This window comes from Phyllostomus discolor, chromosome 9 (genome assembly GCF_004126475.2).
Source record: "Phyllostomus discolor isolate MPI-MPIP mPhyDis1 chromosome 9, mPhyDis1.pri.v3, whole genome shotgun sequence".
NCBI classification, from domain to species: Eukaryota; Metazoa; Chordata; class Mammalia; order Chiroptera; family Phyllostomidae; genus Phyllostomus; species Phyllostomus discolor.
In genome coordinates, this window is record NC_040911.2 from 65054931 (window position 1) to 65074154 (window position 19224).

General features: G+C 36.4%; 1 protein-coding gene and 1 pseudogene across 1 annotated transcript in view; one reads left to right on the top strand and one right to left on the bottom strand.

Annotated features, from left to right (window-relative positions):
• CFAP61 (cilia and flagella associated protein 61) overlaps positions 1 to 19224 on the bottom strand; it is a 382310-nt gene that overhangs the window by 211117 nt on the left and 151969 nt on the right.
• LOC114506504 lies at positions 12566 to 13799 on the top strand (annotated as a pseudogene).

Here is a 19224-nt window from a genome sequence, read left to right on the forward strand (position 1 = left end):
GCTTCTGTGTTGGGTGCATATATGTTTACAATGTTTATGTCTTCTTGATGGATTCTTCTCTTGAGTATTTTGAAGTGACCTTTTGGGTCTCTTTTTATGGGTTTTGTTTTGAAGTCTATTTTGTCTGATATAAGTGTTGTTAACTCAGCTTTTTTTCCCTGTCCACGTGCTTGGTATATTTTTTTCCAACCCTTCACTTTCAGTCTGTGTAGGTCTTTTTTTTCTGAGGTGGGTCTCTTGTAGGCAGCATATGTGCTGGTCATGTTTTCTTATTCATTCAGCTACCCTGTGTCTTTTGATTGGAGCATATAATCCATTTACATTCAAGGTAATTATTGATAGGTAATTATTCATGTTTCCCCTTTGTACCTGTGTTCCTCTCTCACTCTTTTTCTTCCTCTTCTTCTAACAGTCCCTTTAACATCTCTTGTAGTGCTGGTTTGGTGGAGGTGTATTCTTTCAGCCTTATTTTGTCTGGGAAATTCCTTATTTCACCTTCCATTTTAAATGATGCCCGTGCTAGGTGGAGTAGTCTTGGTTGCAGGCCTTTGTTTTTCATTACTTGGAATATTTCTTGCCATTCTCTCCTAGTTTGTACTGTTTCTGTTGAGAAATGAGCTGCTACAATTATTGGAGCTCTTTTGTTTGTTACTTCTTGTTTGTCCCTTGCTGCCTTTAAAATTATCTTTGTCTTTAAAACTTGGCATTTTAATTATGATGTATCTTGGAATAGGCCTCTTCGGGTTCATCTTGATTGGGACCCTCTGTGCCTCCTGAACTTGCATGTTTTTTCCCCTCTCCAAGTTTGGAAAGTTTTCTGTCATTATTTTTTCAAACATGGTTTCTATCCCTTGCTCCTTTTCTTCTTCTTCTGGTATTCCTATGATTTGAGTGTTGTTGTGTTCCATGTGTCTTGCAGTTCTCTTATGCTATCTTCATATTTTTGGAGTCTTTTTTTGTGTGTGGAGCTGCTGTACCTGGGTGTTTCATTCTACTTTGTCTTCCAACTCACTAATTTGGTCTTCTGCTTCATCAGGCCTCCATGTAATTCATTTTATTACATGGAGTTTGCTAGTTTGCATTTTATTTTAGAAATTGTATTCTTCATTCCTTCCTGGTTCTTATTTATAGTTTCTATTTCCTTTTTCATATTGCTATAGTTCTCACCCATTCCTTGTAGTTGTTTGTGAGTTCCTTAAGTATTCTTATAACCATTCTTTCAATTTCTATATCTGATAATTTGCTGGCCTCCTCAAGTGCTGGAAGCAACCTAAGTGCCCACCAGTAAATGAGTGGCTAAAAAAATGATGGTACATTTATGCAATGGAATACTATGCAGCAGAAAGAAGAAGCTCCTACCCTTCATAATAGCATGAATGGAACTGGAGTGCATTATGCTAAGTGAAGTAAGTCAGGCAATAAAGGACAAATACCATATGATCTCACCTATAAGTGGAACCTAATCAACAAAACAAGCAAGCAAGCAAAATATAACCAGAGACAATGAAATGAAGAACAAACTGATAGTGACTGGAGGGATAATGGGGGCAAATAGGTGACGGGCCATCAAGGAACATTTATAAATGACCCATGGACAAAGTCAAAGGGGGTAGGTTCAAGGGTTGAAAGTGGGAATGGGTAGTATGGGGGGCATGGTGGGGTGAAAACGGAAACAACTGTTCTTGAACAACAATAAAAAAGAAAGCAGAGGGACACTGATTTGTCCTTTACAGACAGGTCTATCTCAATTTACACAAAACTTAGACCATAAAGCATTAAATAGTTTCACAGTGATCATACTTACATTATATGTTCCTGTTCTGTTTAAGTATTCGGTAGTTAAATTAATAAGGCACTGACACTGCATGGTACAACCATTACCTTTGCTATTTTAATCATTGTGACCATGTTTTCAATAAAACAAACTATAAAAATACAACAAAAGAAGCTCACAGTGATCAGGGTATGCAGGTATGCACAATACACACATATACATACAGACATACCCCTAACTATCACACTGAATATTCATTTATTTATTTATTCATTCATTCATTTAAAAATTTGTATTTCACACCAACTCTGTTTGATAATAACATTCTAAGCATTGGGGATTCAGCAATGAAAAACATTAACAATGCTGAAGCAAGTTATTTAGTAAATAAATGAGAAAATAGTAAGTTATGATAGATGGCATATAGAACATAAGACCTTGGGAACTACTTTAAGTTAAGTAGTCAGAGAAGTCATTCAAGACACTTAAGTTGAGACCTAAAGGATAAACAGTAGCTCTAGACAATAAAAGAGAATGGAAACAATGAATATGAATGATTCTTTCAAGGAGTTTTGCTGAAGAATGAAAATGTCCTTATTTCTTAATAAGTTTTCCTCACTTGGTTAGCCTCTAGCCCTTTGGCCTTCTTCCTAATTGTGTTAATTTCTGTAATAATCTGTAATTGTGGTTTCTGTAACAAATTACCAAGCACTTGGTGGCTTAAAACAAAAGAGTTACATTTTCCCACAGCTGTGGAATCCAGAAGTCCAAAACCACCATCCTGGGCAGAAATCAAGGGGTCAGCAAGGCCATGCTCCAGGCTATAGAAGAAAATTGGTTCCTGCCTCTTCAAGCTTATGGTGGTTTTTAGTGGCTGCTAGTAATCCTTGCCATGTGGCCACATCACTCCAGTCTCCACCTCTGTGTTCACATGGCACTCCTCCTCTTCTGTATTATCTCCCTCTATCTCTCTCATAAGACACTTGTGATGGCATTTCAGACTCCTCAGATTATCTAAGACAATCTCTTCATCTGAAGATCCTTAATCACACTTACAAAGACCCTTTTTCTAAAACTAAGGTAACATTTATAGGTTCCAAGGATTAGGAAGTGGACATCTCTTGGTAGGTCATGTTTTGGTCTACCTCAGTAGGCACCTATTGCTGACTGAGTGCTGTGTACTCAAGTGCTTTTTAGAAAGGTCAAATTCAACTCATCCAAATGAGAAATCATAGCATCTCCATTAAATAATTCATCCACTCTTAAGCCAGGCAGTGAAAGATAAATAATTCATCCACTGTTATTATTGCCATCTCACAAAATGCATCGACTATCCAACCAGTTTCAGAAGATATCCTTGATATTTCCTCTTTCTACAACATTCCTTTTTTTCCATGTGCAGTAAAACATCAAGTTTCACTAATTCTCCAAAATATCTCCCAGATTCATTCATAATCACTGCTCTGATTCAGTCCCTCCTTATCTTTTTTTCTGGACACTCTAGTGGCCTTGACAAGTTTTCCTGTGATTTGGAAGTTGACTGTGTATTCCTTTCTATTTAAAGGTATGTTGTGAATAAATAGAACCTAAACTCTTTAGTAAGGTATGCCAGACCTTGATTGCCTCGCCTCAATCTCCTGTCCTGCTTCATCTCCTGTCACTCCCTTACTTCATGCTCCAGCAACACTGAACTTGTATTTTTCCCTAACAAACCATGGTGTCTAATACCTCCTTACTTTGTACATTTTGTTCTTTCTGCCAAGAAAATGTTTCTACTTACTCACCTAGAAGCTCAAATTTGCCTGTGAAGTTTTGACCCAAAAGCTTTCTTTTCTATGAAATCTACACTGATACTCTCAAGATGACTTTGATTTTAATTTACTGTGGATCTACCATAATTTTTTATCCTTCAAAATAATTCTGTTATTTTGCATTTTTATTCTGCCATTAGACACTACTAGACTCACCATGTACTACACTAGACTCCTAAAACTATGGGATGTACTTACATTTGCTGATTGACAAAATTAACAGGAAAACATTAATAAAAAATTCCACAATGATACAAAGGAAAGACTACACATGTTGCATGAAAGGAGGACAAAGGGCTTTCTTCATATTTTTCAAGGAAAATTCCTTCACCTGGAGTGCAGTGCAGACTCCAAGCCATACAGTATGATGAATTTATGATGAATTTATGTTTAATGCACTGTTAATTATCAGATCATTGCCTTGAGATGAGACTATAGGTTTTATAATCTTTCAGGATAAATCAGAGTTTGTACCTCCTTATTACAGGAGAATGAAGGCCATGACAAAAATCATCAGCATTATTCTTTTCTTTGTAGGCATGGGTTGCAATGATAATGTGGATTATTTGCCCTCCCTGTACTTAGGTCCTTTTCCACGTGTTGTCCTCTCACATTGATTCTGAGCTCAGCCATGTAACCTGCTTTAGATTAGTGATATAAGTTATTTCAAAGTCTAGACCTCAAGAGGCCTTGTGTGTTTCCATTTAGTCTCTTACACATTTGTTATCACCATGAGAACATGCCCAGTTTAGTCTGCTAAAGGAACGAGGCACATGAAGGAGAACCAAGACCATCCTAAATCAGTTAATATGCAACCAACCCAAAGACCTGTGAGAAGACCCAGCCAAGATCAACAGAACTGCCTAGTTAATCCCAGCTGCATGAGCAAAACATGCTTCTTATGGTGTGACACTGTTGTTTATAGTTGTTTGTTAGCAGTATTATTGTGGCAATCAATTATTGATTATGTAGTCAAAAATATAATAGAATTGATTAATTCCTAAAGCTAGCTCTTTGAAAATACTAATTAAATTGACTCTGATGGAATTGAAAAGAAAAAAAATACACAATTAAGTAACACCAGGAATGAGAGTTCTGGCCAAGATGGAGATATAGGTAGATAGGCTTCACTTCCTTGAAAAACCAAAAGAAGAGTAACAATCAATTTAAAAATAAAAAAAAAACAAGAACTGCCATAAAATTGTGTTGAAGTCAGACAACCAAGAAGTAAAAGAAGAAACATGCATCCAGATTCATAGGGAGGGTGGAGACGAGCAGCTGTGGTAGATAGGGTGGGACAAGGCAGCAACTGGCAGACCAGGTGGTCACACATTTGTGTTTGGCTAAACAGGGAGGAACAACTGAAGAGTGAGACAGGCCATGCAACCTAGGGTTCCAGCACAGGTAAATAAAGCCTCAAAACCTCTGGCTGTAAAAACTGTGGGAGAAGCAGCAGCAGGAGAAACTCCCAGTCTTACAGGAGAGTCTCCAGGGGCCCACAGGATCCTAGAATGTACACAAGCCCACCCACCTGGGAATAAGTACCTGAAAGGGCATATCTGCTTCTGGGAAGGAAGGGACATGACTGAAAGTGAGGAAAGAGCTGAGCTGCAGTGTTCTCTCTCTGACCCATCCCCTGCATACAGCACCAAAACACCCCACCCTAGCAAATACATAGCTCTCCACCCCTTAAAACAAACAGGTTTGCAAGACAAAGAAATATGTCCCAAATGAAAGAACAGATGAAAACTCCATAAAAACAACTAAGTGCTGAGGAGATAGCTGACTTATTAGATGCAGAGTTCAAAACACTGGTAATCAAGATGCTCACATAAATGATTGAGCATGGTCAATAATAGAGGAATAAGTGAAGGGTATACAAAGTAAAATAAAGCAAAATATACAGGGAATCAACAGTGGAAAGAAGGAAACCAGGATTCAAATCACAAATTTGAAACAAAAGGAAGACATAAACATCCAACTGGAACAGAATGAAGAAACGAGAATTTGAAAAAATGAGGATATGCTGAGGAACCTCTGGGGAAACTTTAAGTGTTCCAACATCCAAATCATAGGGTGCCAGAAGGAGAAAAGGAACAACAGGAAATGGAAAATTTATTTTAAAAAATGAGGGCCAGCCAAGATGGAGGTGTAGATAGACACGCTGTGCTCCTAGCACAACCAAAAGAAAGACAAAAACAAATTTAAAAACAAAAAAAAAAAAACCCCAAGAACTGACTAAATTGAACTGTATGGAAATCCGACAACCAAGGAGTTAAAGAAACATTCATATAGACCAGTAGGAGGCAGAGAGAAGGACAGCTGGGTGGAGAGGGCTTGCTGCAGGGCAGAGGCTGGCAGACCAGACAAGGCAGTGGCTAGCAGACTGGGCAGTCCCACATTCAAGTGCAAATAAACCAGGAGGAATAACTGGGTAGCAAGATCGACCACAAAACCCAGGGTTCCAGTATGGGGAAATAAAGCCTCAAAGCCTCTGACTAAAAACACCTTAAGAGTTGAGGCACCAGGGGGAAAAACTCCCGGCCTAACAGGAGACTTTGTTGGAAAGACCCACAGGGTCCTAGAACATACACAAAACTATGCACACAGGAATCAGCCCCAGAAGGGCCCAACTTGCTTGTGGGCAGCAGAGAAAATAACTGAAAGCCAACTGAGACCTAAACAAGCAACACAGTTCCCTCTCTCGGACTCCCCCACATACAGCGTCACAATTCAGCCATGTGGGTTGCCCCAACCTGGTGAACACCTGAGGCTCTGCCCTTTACTACATAACAAGCACGCTGAGACAAAAAAAAAAAATGGCCCAAATGAAAGAACAGATCAAAGCTCCAGAAAAAATAAAACTAAGCAATGAAGAGATAGCCAACCAATCAGATGCACAGTTCAAAACACTGATAAGCAGGATGCTCAGAGAATTGGTTGAATATGGTTGCAAAATAGAGGAAAAAGTGAAGGCTATGAAAAGTGAAATAAAGAAAAATGTACAAGGAACCAAAAGTGATGGGAAGGAAGTCAGGACTCAAATCAACAGCTTGGAGCATAAGAAGAAATAAACATTTAACCAGAACAGAATGAAGAAACAAGAATTCAAAAAAATAAGAAGAGGCTTAGGAAACTCCAGGACATTTTTAAATGTTACAACATCTAAATCATAGGGGTGCCAGAAGGGGAAGAGGAAGAACAAGAAATTGAAAACTCATTTGAAAAAATAATGAAGGGAACTTCCCCAATCTGGAAAACGAAACAGACATTCAGGAAGACCAGGAAGTTCAGAGTCCCAAACAAGTTGGACCCAAGGAGAAACACACCAAGGCACATCATAATTACATTAGCCAAGATTAAAATGGAGGTGAGAATCCTAGAAGCAGCAAGAGAAAAGGAGGCAGTTACCTACAAAGGAGTGCCCATAAGACAATCAGCTGATTTATCAAAAGAAACCTTGTAAGCAAGAAGGGACTGGAAAGAAATATTCCAAGTCATGAAAGGCAAGGACCTACATCCAAGATTACTGTATCTAGCAAAGCTTATCATTTAGAATAGAAGGAAAGATAAAGTGCTACCCAGATAAGGTCAGGTTAAAGGAGTTTATCATCACCCAGCCCTTATTATATGAAATGTTAAAGGTACATATCTAAGAAAGAGAAGATCAAAATATGAATGGTAAAATGACAGCAAACTCATAGCTATTAACAACAAAACCTTAAAAAATACAAAAACAAAATAAGCAAACAGCTAGAACAGGAACAGGATCATAGAAATGGAGTTCACATGCAGATTATTAGCAGGCAACTAGAGGGGGAAAGAGGAGGAAAAGGTAGAGAAAAGTGGCATAAATGGTAGGTAGAAAATAGACAGGAGGGGGTAAAGAATACTATAGGAAATGTAGAAATCAAAGAACTTATATCTATGACCCATGGACATGAACTAAATGGGGGTAATGCGGGCGGGAGGGGGTGTGCAGGGCAGAGGAGAATAAAGGGGGGAATGGGACAACTGTAGTAGCATAATCAACAAAATATATTAAAAATAAATATAAATAAATAAATAAATAAGAAAGGGGAACCCCCCAATCTGGTGAAGGAAATAGACATGCAAGTCTAGGACATTCAGGGAGTCCCAAAGAAGTGGGATCTAAGCAGAAACACACCAAGTTATTAAGTTATACAAGAAACACACCATAATTAAGTTATACAAGACTAAAGATAAGGAGAGAATCCTAAAAGCAGCAAGAAGAAAGGAGTTACCTACAAAGGAGTTCCCATAAGACTGTCAGCTGATTTCTCAAAAGAAACCTTGCAGGCAAGAAGGGGCTGGAAAGAAGCACTCAAGGTTATGACAGGTAAGGGGCCACTTCCAAGATTACTCTATCCAGCAAAGTTATCACTTAGAATGGAAGGGGAAATAAAGTGCTTTGCAGATAAAGTTAAAGGAGTTCATCACCAAGCCCTTATTATATGAAATGTTAAAGTGACTTATCTAATAAATAAAAGGAGATCAAAATATGGACAGTAAAATGACAACCAATTCACAACTACCAACAACTGAACCTAAAAATAAAACAAAACTAAGCAAACAACTAGAACAGGAACAAAAATCACAGAAATGGAGATCACATGGAGGATTATCAGTGGGGAGGGGAAGGAGGAAGATGGGGGGAAAAAGTACAGGGAAAAAGAAGCATAATTTCTAGGCACAAAATAGACAGGAGAGGGTAAAGAATAGTATAGGAAATGGAGAAACCAAAACTCATATGTACAACCCCTATGGACATGAACTAAAGGGGCAGGCTGGTGGTAGGGAATGCTAAAGGGAGGGGCAGTGCAGGGTGGAGGAAGATAAAGGGGAGGAAAAAGTGGGACAACTGTAATAGCATAATCAATAAAATATACTTTAAAAAACACCAGGAATGAAACACATAACACAGAAAATACATACAAGTAAGATGGGAGCTGTAAACCCATAAGGATATTAAAAGTAACCAGGCTAAATATTTAAAAGACAAAGATTATCACACTAGATAAAAACAAGAATCAACTTTATGCTGTTTACAAGAGACCGTATCTAAAATAAAAAAAAAGAAAAGAAAGAATAAAAACAGGTAAGGCATGCAAAATATGAACCAAAGTAAGCAGGTATGACCATGTTAAAAATCTGACAAGTAGACTTTAAGGTCCCCAAAATCACTAGAGATAAAGAAGAATACTTCATTAATTGATTTTTAAAAGCTCAGGGAAGATTCTAATGATTAAAAATTATGGCACATAATAACATAGACTCAAATATATAATGAAAAAATGATTGACTATGAGTAAAAATCAATAGATCCACAACCAAAGCAGGTTTTAACATACCGCTCATGAATTGATCAAACCATTGATGAAGTCAATGTAGATAAAATGTTTGTCAACATTATTATAAAATGTGACTGATTCATACAGAATCCTTTACTGATCAACAATAAGATATATACTCTTTCCATGGACTCAAGAAACATTTACAAAAATTGACAATGTGCTCAACCAACTTTAAAGGATTAAAATCATACAGGGTAGGTTCTCTTACTTCAATGTAATTACTAAAACTTAGGAATAAAAAATAGCTAAAACATCCCTAATGGATAAAGAAAACATGGTATATACATACAAGGGAGTATTATTCAAACTTAAAAAGAAGTAAATGCTGCAATTTGTGACAATATAGATAAATCTTGTACACATTATGCTAAGTGAAATGTCAGACACACACAGGCAAATACTGCATGATTTCACTTACATAAGATACCTAAAGTAGTCAAACTCACCAAATCAGGTAATAGAATTGTGGTTGCCAGAGACTGGGGAGAGGGGAAAATAAGGGATTGCTATTTAACAGGTATAAAGCTTTAGTTATACAAAATGACTAAGTTCTAGAGACCTGTACATACAACATTATGCTAGTAGTTATCAAAACTGTATGTACACTTAAAAATTTAAGATGTTCTCATTTTAAGTGTTCTTACCAAAATTAAATTAAATTACATTAAACTAAACTAAATTAAGTTCAGTAATAACTAGGATATCCCTACATATTTGAGACTAAATATTCTTTCATTATCTTATGGACCAACAATAAATAAAATAAAATCTCAAAAATAATGATAGTGAATATATTACATAATAAAACTTGTCAGTTGTAGCTAAAGTAAGCATAGAAAAACAGTTATAGTTTAAATAATCATATTAGAAAAGATAAAAAACTAAAAATCAATGAGTTAATAATCCCTCATAAGATATAGGAAAACAAACATCAAATTGATCCCCAAGATAAAAGGAATAAAGAAAAGAGCAGAAATAAAATAAGTAATAAAAATGATATAGGAAGAGTCAAACAAACCAAAAACTGGTTCTTTGAGAAGTCTAATAAAATTGATAAACTGGGAGACATTTGCTGGGTAGACAGTGCACCAACCTCAAGGAACATTTCACAAATAAGCTAAACTGACATTCAAGAGAAAGGCTACTGGCTTCAAGTTTAAGATGGTGAACTAGGAAGAACCTGAGCTCATCATTGACACCAAAACTATAATTACATTATAGAACAACTGTCTCTGAGAATGACCTCAGGACTAGCAGAAGAGATTTTCTACAACTACAAATACTGTATTTTGCCATGTATAATGGGCATCCGCATTTTTTGCCCAAACTTTCAGGAAAAAAAATCTTTTAATTTTTAATACAATTTTTATTTATTTATATTTAGATACTTGTTTTGTATAATAAAGGAATTTTAGCATTTATTTTTGAACATATTATGCTACAAGAAATTTTATGTAACATAATTACAAAACACAAGAACAGATACAAGGTATTTCAGGTACTACCAATGTATAACGCACATCCTTATTTTCGCTTCAAAAATTTGGGCAAAAAAGTATGCATTATATGTGGCGAAATACAGTATATAAAAAAGATCACATTGAGGCAGGTAATAGGGGTGGAGACTCAGTCTAGTCAGGACCCACTCTGTCCCCAGTCCACATGTGATGACCCACAAGTGGGAGGTACATCATAATCACAGAGATTCTCTCCTGAAGGGCAAGGAGCCCAAGCCTCAGCCTAGGGGGCCTGCACCAGGAAGGGGAGCCCCCATAACATCTGACTTTGAAAACCAATGAGATTTACATCTGGTAGAACTAAAGGGCTATAGGAAACCAAAGTTGTGCTCTTTACAAGTCTAAGCACAGAGGCAGCACTTCAAAAAGCACCCAGGTTATACATGAAGGTGATATATTGACTAGTTTTAGGGTGATGTTGGAGGGACAGGAATCGATTGGAACTTTCTCCAGGGACAGAAGTGCTGGCGGGTGATGTTTTTTCCCCTTTATTCTCCTTCCACATAGCTGTTCTGATGCTTGAAGGTGCCCTTTCTGACACTTTCATTATCCTTGCTAAAACTGTTCACTGTACACTGGAATTTCTCTGAGCATCCACCCAGTTGGTATCCCTCCAAAGTGCCACACCTAGTTGGTGATATCAACTTTTAAGGCTGAGCCTCATGGCCAGCTGGGCCAGTGGCTAGCCTCATCTGACATTGTATCTTTAGCAGTTGTGGCCCAATCGCTACAGGACAAAGAACACCTCTGAAGCACCTGGCTCTGGTGACAAGGGGGAATTCTACCACTGGGCCTGACAGGACACCTTCTAAATAAGGCCACTTTTCCAAGACCAGAACACGTTCCTGATCTACCTAATACAGAGAAATGGGTAAATTAAGAAGATAGAAGAATGTTTCAACCCAAACAACCAAAAAACAAGACACAACCCCAGAAAAAAAAAACCCTAAATAAAACAGAGAGAGTTGAGCTGTCTGCTAGAGTTTGAAGTCAATAGTCACAGAAGTTCTCATGAAATTTGCACACAAATGGATAAATACAATGAGAACTTCATCTCAGAGATAAAAATTGCACAAAAGAACCTATCAGAACTGAAGACTATAATTCAAATGAAGCATACCCCAGAGGGAATAACAACACATCGTAAGACATAGAAGAATGAATCAGTGATCAAAAATACAGGATAGTGGACTTCCCACCAAGATGGAGGCAAAGGTAGATACACTGTGCCTCCTGACACGACCAAAAGAAGGGCAAAACAAATTTAAAAACAAAAACCACTCAGAACTGCCAGAAAATCGAACTGTATGGATGTCAGACACCAAGGAGTTAAAGGACAAACATTCATCCAGACTGGTAGGAGGGGTGGAGTTGGGCATCCAGGGTGGAGAGGACTCAGGGCATGGTGGCAGTTGGAGGACCAGGGTGGAAAAGGAGGTGGTGACTTGTGGGCTGAGAGATTTGGTGGCTAGCAGAGCAGGAAGATAAAAAAAAAAGATTATAATTGAGGGTAGCATAAGGGACCTCTGGAACATCGGGTGTACTAACATTCATATCACAGGGGTCCCAGAAAAAGGAGAGAGAAAGGGACAGAAAACCTATTTGAAGAAATAATTACAACTGTAATAGCATAATCAATAAAATATATTTTAAGAAATAAAATATAATTTGTGATGTAGTCTCTCTTCTTTTTTTGGACAGTTATACAAGGCTAGAAATATTAATTCTTTAAATATTTTATAAAATTTGCCTGGCAAGCTCACTGAAACTGATGAACTTTTGCAGGGAAGATTTTTCATTGCAGTTTTGATTTTTTAAAATTGGTAAGTAGTTTGTAATTTTTCGTATGATTTTGCACACTTCCTCTACATTTTCAAATGCATTAGGATAAAGTTGAAGCTGTTCTTCACTTTCTCTTATTATACTTTTAATGTTCATAAGCTCCATAGTGATGCTTTCTTTTTCATAATTCTTGACCTTGATTATTTCTATTCTCTCAAACAATCTTGCTAGTGGTTTATCTTTTTAAAAATACTCTGGGAGCCCGTCTCCTCGAATGAAAGGAAACAACCTCCGGCAACAGAGCCCCGCTCTTAGGCACTGGTGGAGAACGGAGACCGACTTCTTTCTCTTTCGCCTCATTGGCGCTTCTCTCCTGCCGTTTGCCTCCGGGCCGCACTGCATTTCTTGAGGCTTATAAAGTGGCATTCTAAAGGTAATTTAAAAATCATGTCAAGCTCAGTTGAACAGAAAAAAGGTCCTACAAGACAGCGCAAATGTGGCTTTTGTAAGTCAAATAGAGACAAGGAATGTGGACAGTTACCAATATCTGAAAACCAGAAGGTGGCAGCACACCATAAGTGCATGCTCTTTTCATCTGCTTTGGTATCATCACACTCTGATAATTAAAGTCTTGGTGGATTTTCTATTGAAGATGTCCAAAAGGAAATTAAAAGAGGCACAAAGCTGATGTGTTCTTTGTGCCATTGTCCTGGAGCAACAATTGGTTGTGACGTCAAAACATGTCACAGGACTTACCACTACCACTGTGCATTGCATGATAAAGCTCAAATACGAGAGAAACCTTCACAAGGAATTTACATGGTTTATTGCCGGAAACACAAGAAAACTGCACATAACTCGGAAGCTGATTTAGAAGAAAGCTTTAATGAGCATGAACTGGAGCCCGCATCACCTAAAAGTAAAAAGAAAAGTCGCAAAGGAAAGCCACGGAAAACTAATTTTAAAGGGCTGTCGGAAGATACCAGGTCCACATCCTCCCATGGAACAGATGAAATGGAAAGTAGTTCCTATAGAGATAGGTCTCCACACAGAAGCAGCCCTAGCAACACCAGGCCTAAATGTGGATTTTGTCATGTAGATGAGGAAGAAAATGAAGCAGGAGGAAAACTGCATATATTTAATGCCAAGAAGGCGGCTGCACATTATAAGTGTATGTTATTTTCTTCTGGCACCGTCCAGCTCACAACATCAAGAGCAGAATTTGGAGATTTTGATATTAAAACTGTTCTTCAGGAGATTAAGCGAGGAAAAAGAATGAAATGCACACTTTGCAGTCAGCCAGTGCTACTATTGGATGTGAAATAACAGCCTGTGTTAAGACTACCATTACCACTGTGGAGTACAAGACAAAGCTCTAAATACATTGAAAATATGTCACGAGGAATTTACAAAACTATATTGTAAAAATCCATAGTGGAAATGATGATGAGAGATGAAGAAGATGAGGAACGGGAGAGTAAAAAAAAAAACTGGGGAAAAATTAGAAATTGATCAGCAACAAGTAACTCAGCAGCAATAAATGGAAACTAGGTTCAGGGGACAGAGTTAGAAAACTGGGAAATGAATAAGACATCCATAACTACTATCTTTTTTTCCACTGTTTTCTAAAATCGAAAAGGGTTTGTAACATTTTACTGCCCAAGTCTTAGATCCTTCATTGAACTGCTTAAAAACGTCTTGTTTGTTTTATGATCCTTCTTCACTAGATGGCAGAGTTTCACGTGTTGATAATTTACAATAGCCGTAGTTTGCAGTTTCTGGGAAGCAATTGAAACACTATTAACCCTGTGTATAGTGTCAACAGTTAAAGCAGACATTGAAATGAAGTAAGCTTCATTTTTCATTTGGACTGAAGAAAGTTCTGTTTAGAGTATCTAAGTTTGTTTAGTGGTTTCATACTCGAGGGAAAGCATAAGCGAATTTTACTTTACAGTGCAAACACGCCTCTGGTTGCAACACATGAGAATTTGTGATTTTTTTTGTTCATACTCAAGTAATGGAGGCTAGAAATGAAGAGAACTTTATTTTTCTCTTGGCTTTGACAGCAAATGCTAAAAATTTCTTGCAAGAAGTGTGCTAAAGCATTTCATTTAGTTCCTGTTCAAGTTTTTCTCACTGACCAGCATGGACTCAGGCAACTGGTGATTGGAAGCTATGAGCTCTAGTGCTTATGCCAAAATTCTCTTGACAGTAAACTTCTTCTTTTTTCATATTATACAAAGAGCTTCTTGCAAAATGATTGGATCCTTTCAAGTTTAAACTAACATTTGGAAACAGCAAATTAAAACCTTTTTAAAAATTTAAAGGGTTACCACTCACTGAGGACTTTAGCCACCATGTCTGAAACCTATTCCTCTCAAGTGCCGTGTTGTGTGGAACACTTCATATATTGGCCCAAAGTATGTAAGGAGGTCTCATGTGCTCTAGATGTAAAAACCAGCCTTTGCATAAAACAGTATTTATTTTTAATTTTGTGACCACTATTTTTAAAACCTTATTTAGTTTTTTTAATGTTTTCATGCAGTGCTTTGCTTATCTATCCAATAGGCTTTTGTGCCCTACTTTGCCTCTGGTAGGGCTCATTGTTGTTTTATGGATCATCAGAATTGTTTCTCAAAGCCTAAGAATCCAGCTTTTTGGAAAGGATTTTTTCTCACTGGCATTTCCAGCTAGTGAAACTTTCTTCCATTTATCTTCTGAAGCACATTTATATATTTCTTTATAGTAAAACCAAAAAAAAACTTTTGTTGTGGTCTGCCTAATATTACCATATCACCTCATGATTAAGGGTAGGGATTCTGATATCTGAATTATTAGTTAACCTACCACATTAAAGCAAATTAGCAAACAAGAAGTAATCATGTTAACTTGATTGTACATCAAGGTATTTTTTATCTTATGGAAAAGCATTTTTAAAATGTAACAGGTGGAAAATTACACTGTGCTTAATGACTGATTTTTTTAACTGCTAGTCCCTTAAAGACAGAGTTGTCAATGTGTATTCATACATTTACGTAAATCGAGGGACTTGATGATTGCTTTATTTTAACCATCTTTTTTTAGAAGGAAACTAGTTTAGTAGTTGGTTGCTCTCTCTATATGTTCTTCTCTTCTTGCTCTAAATATGCTATTGGGTTTCTTTGTGTGTATGTGATGAATTTTTCAAAATTCACCATGACTTGAAGTGCAACAACAGATTTAGATGTTTGTTTACCAAGCTATGTGACTTTTCCCAAAGGATCTGTACTTTATTCCCTTACAACAGCTTGAAACCTGTTATTTTAAATCTTTGAATCACGGTGTCTAGATCATTTTTACTTTATACGCCATCAATTTACTCGGGAAACAATGGAGCGCCTTCATTTTTGGACAACTACTGTAATGATGTTTTTAGGAAAAATGGAAGGCGCCAGGGGTAATAATGGCCAGTCAATAATCACATAATAGACTTCAAATACTATAGCTTTCAGTCAATAGATTTGTTATGTAATCAAGTGTATGATTTTGTATGTGTTTCTTCATACTCTTTCTCTGCCACTAGCAACCAGAATAGCACTTTACCTTTTGGTTGACTAGGTAAGTGGCTGGCTACCTATTTTTCTCACTGTGGTGTGATTGGCTACATAATCTTTCATTAAAAAATTGAAATGTAAATTGAAGTCACATGAAAAAATCACCTTTGGTTGTAAACCTCCAATATTGATTTTCTGTCCATGTTTGTCACATGCTGAGTAAAAGTGCCTTACAATGTAAAAATTGTACAGTACTTATGTTCCCAAGTAGCATCATCATCTTCTGGGTAGTAATTACATTGTGGTATGAATATTTAGAAAAATGGACCTCAGCAGTATATTTACTGTTCATCTCTTAAGTCCTTAACTGTAGTTTTAATAAGCATGACATTATTTGATAAGTATATAAAATTTACATCATTTCAAAAAAGACTGCCATGACTGTGTTTTATGCATATTTTGGCTTGAAGTTTTGAAGCATCTTTTCTTTTTTCCTTTTTTCTTTTTTTCCTATTTTTTTTTGTTTTTGTTATTGATATTAAACAGTGTAATCTTTGCAAGTGTATATTGAAGATTATTCTGGAGCATTTATTGCCTTACCAGAAATGTTAGTAAGAAATGTTCTTTAGAGTAGAAAGGTATACTTGAGTTTCTATACTTTAATAAGAGCTCTTTGTTCCTTGGGGGGGGTGGGAGGTGAATTTTACTTTCATCTCAATTTATTAAAAACCCACACCTGAAATACATTTTATTTCAAAAATCAGCAATTTTAGGATTTCAGACAGTATTTGCTCAGGAGTACATGCTACTCAAGATATTAACAGAATAACAAGCTATGTAGATCTACTGTTGAATCAGAATCTATGTACTTGAACAACTGTGTGAATCTTAAATATCTCAAAGCAAAAGAAAAGTGTTCTTCTAGAATGTTGCTTTTTTTAAAAAGCGCTAAAGTTAGACCAAGGTATACAGTTTTGTTCTAACAGACATTTAGGTTAATTGTAAAGATAAAGAATGCATTATGGGTCAAAATCAAACATTCCTCTCATGTTATGTATATTTTGTTCCTGTTATATTGGCTTTATTTTCAAAATTGTAGTTTGTAGTATTAGTTTTCTTTTATTGGTATTGCATATACTATTCATTCAATAAATGAGTTATGACTTTCAAAAAAATACTCTGGAATATACAGTTCTTTTTAAATAGTGTATAGATGACATACAAGCTAAATAGAAAATTTGATATAGATTCATTGCTCTTCTTCCTCAGTCATTTTGAATGTGACAGCCACACGGTACACATGCTCATTCAACGGCATCTACCATCCCCACTGACTAGTACAGTGAAGTCATCATTGTTCATGCATGCACATTCCAGTCCACTCTACTTGGCTGCCAGGTTATACTGATGTTGTGCAAACCATTTTCACTATATTAACAATGATTGGACTTTCTCTGGATCAACTCATATATATGTATATTTTCTTCTGATAAATGGCCAAAACTGAAATGTTCAATTGTATGGTAGTTCTATTTTAAACTTTTTTTTAGAACCTCTGCACTGTTTTCCATAGTGGCTGTACCTATTTGCAATCCCATTAACAGTATGCAGGGGTTCCCTTTTATTCACATTGTGGGGGCTAAAAAATATTAATACTTTACCTCCCACTTTCTCAGTTCTTCCAGCTGGGCTAATAACCAAATCAACAGATAGATTAACAGGAGAAAATCAAAGTTTAATACACGTGCACGGGGAATTCACATATACATGATAAATCCAAAAAAATTCCAAAGACAGTGAGACAACATTGGGTATATAAAACATTTTGGAAAAAGGATAAAAGAGGGAATGGAGATTAGATTTTAGAAGTGAGAACATGGGGAAAAAGGATAAAGGAGGTAATGGGAATTGGATTTCAGAAGTGATCTACAGGTAGCTGAGGAAGAGCTACCACATTTGGCAGGAAAATCCTTGCTAGGTGACTCCAAAACAATGAGACACAGGGGGTGTCCAGCTAACAGGCACCTGCCTGAAGCTATCTATTTACCGTACATAATTTAAATTAGACTAAGGCAGCACTCTAAGTTCTCCTGCCTGAAGCAAGAGGGTAAAGGTTCTGAGTCCTTTGTTTCTCAATAAACAGCTTAAAATTAATATCCCAAAAAGCAGCTTCAGGGTGTAAGGATTTTGGTCCCTTTAACATCTTTAATTCTTTCTTGAATTTTGGTGACAGCCATTCTAACAGGTGTGAAACGATATCTCATTTTGGATTTTACTTCCATTTCCCTGATGATTAGTGACGTTGAGTATCTAGTCATGCATTTGTTCACCATCTGTATACCTTCCTTGAAGAAATGTTTATTCAGGTTTTCTGCCCATTTTTAATGGGGTTTCTTTATGCTGAATTTTATTAAGTACTTTATATATTTTGGATATCAACCCTTTATCAGATATATCATTTGCAAATATCTTTTCCCATTCATCAACAAAAGGTTGCCTTTTTGTTTTGTTGATGGTTCGTTTCCTTCATTGTGCAAAAGTGTTTTGGTTTAATGTAGTCCCATTTGTTTATATTTTATTTTTTTGACCTTGCCTGGGAAGATTTATCCAAAAGTATACTTCTAAGACCAATAGCAAAAAATTTAGCCAGTATTTTTTTCTAGGAATTTTATAGTTTTAGGTCTTAAATTTAAGTCTTTAATCTCTTCTGAGTTTATTTTTGTATATGATGTAAGGAAGTGGTCCAGGGTTTTTTGTTTGTTTGTTTGTTTTTGCATGTAGCTGTCAGATTTTACCAACACCATTTATTGAAGCCTTTACTTAGTAGATTCTTGCCTCCTTGTGTGTAAATTTAATTGATTATTTAAGTGTGGGTGTAATTCTGGGCTTTTATTTGGTGCCATTGACCTATGTGTCTGTTTTTTTTCCAGTACCACACTGTTTTGATTACTAGAGGCTTTGTAGTATAGTTTGAAATTAGGGAGAGTGAGTTCTCCATTTTCATTTCATGTAATTCTGCGCTGGTCGCTTATTACTTCCTTTCTTCTACTAACTTTTGGGTTTGTTCTTTTTCTACTTCATTTAAGTGTAAGTTTAGATGATTTGAGATTTTTCTTGTTTCTTGAGGTAGGCCTGTATTGCTATAACTTATCCTTTAAAACAGCTGGTTGTTGTGTCCCATTGATTTTGTTAACATTGTTCCCATTTCATTTGTCTCAAGTATTTTTTTGATTTCCACTTTGATTTCTTCATTGACCCTTTGGTTATTTGCCAGTGTGTTGTTCAGTCTCCATATGTGTTCTTTCTACTTTTTCTCTTAAAATTACTTCCTTGTTTCATACCATTATGGTTACAAAAGATGCTTGATATGATTTCAATCTTCTTAAATTTATTGATTTGTTTTGTAGTTTAATGTTATCTATCCTGGAGAAT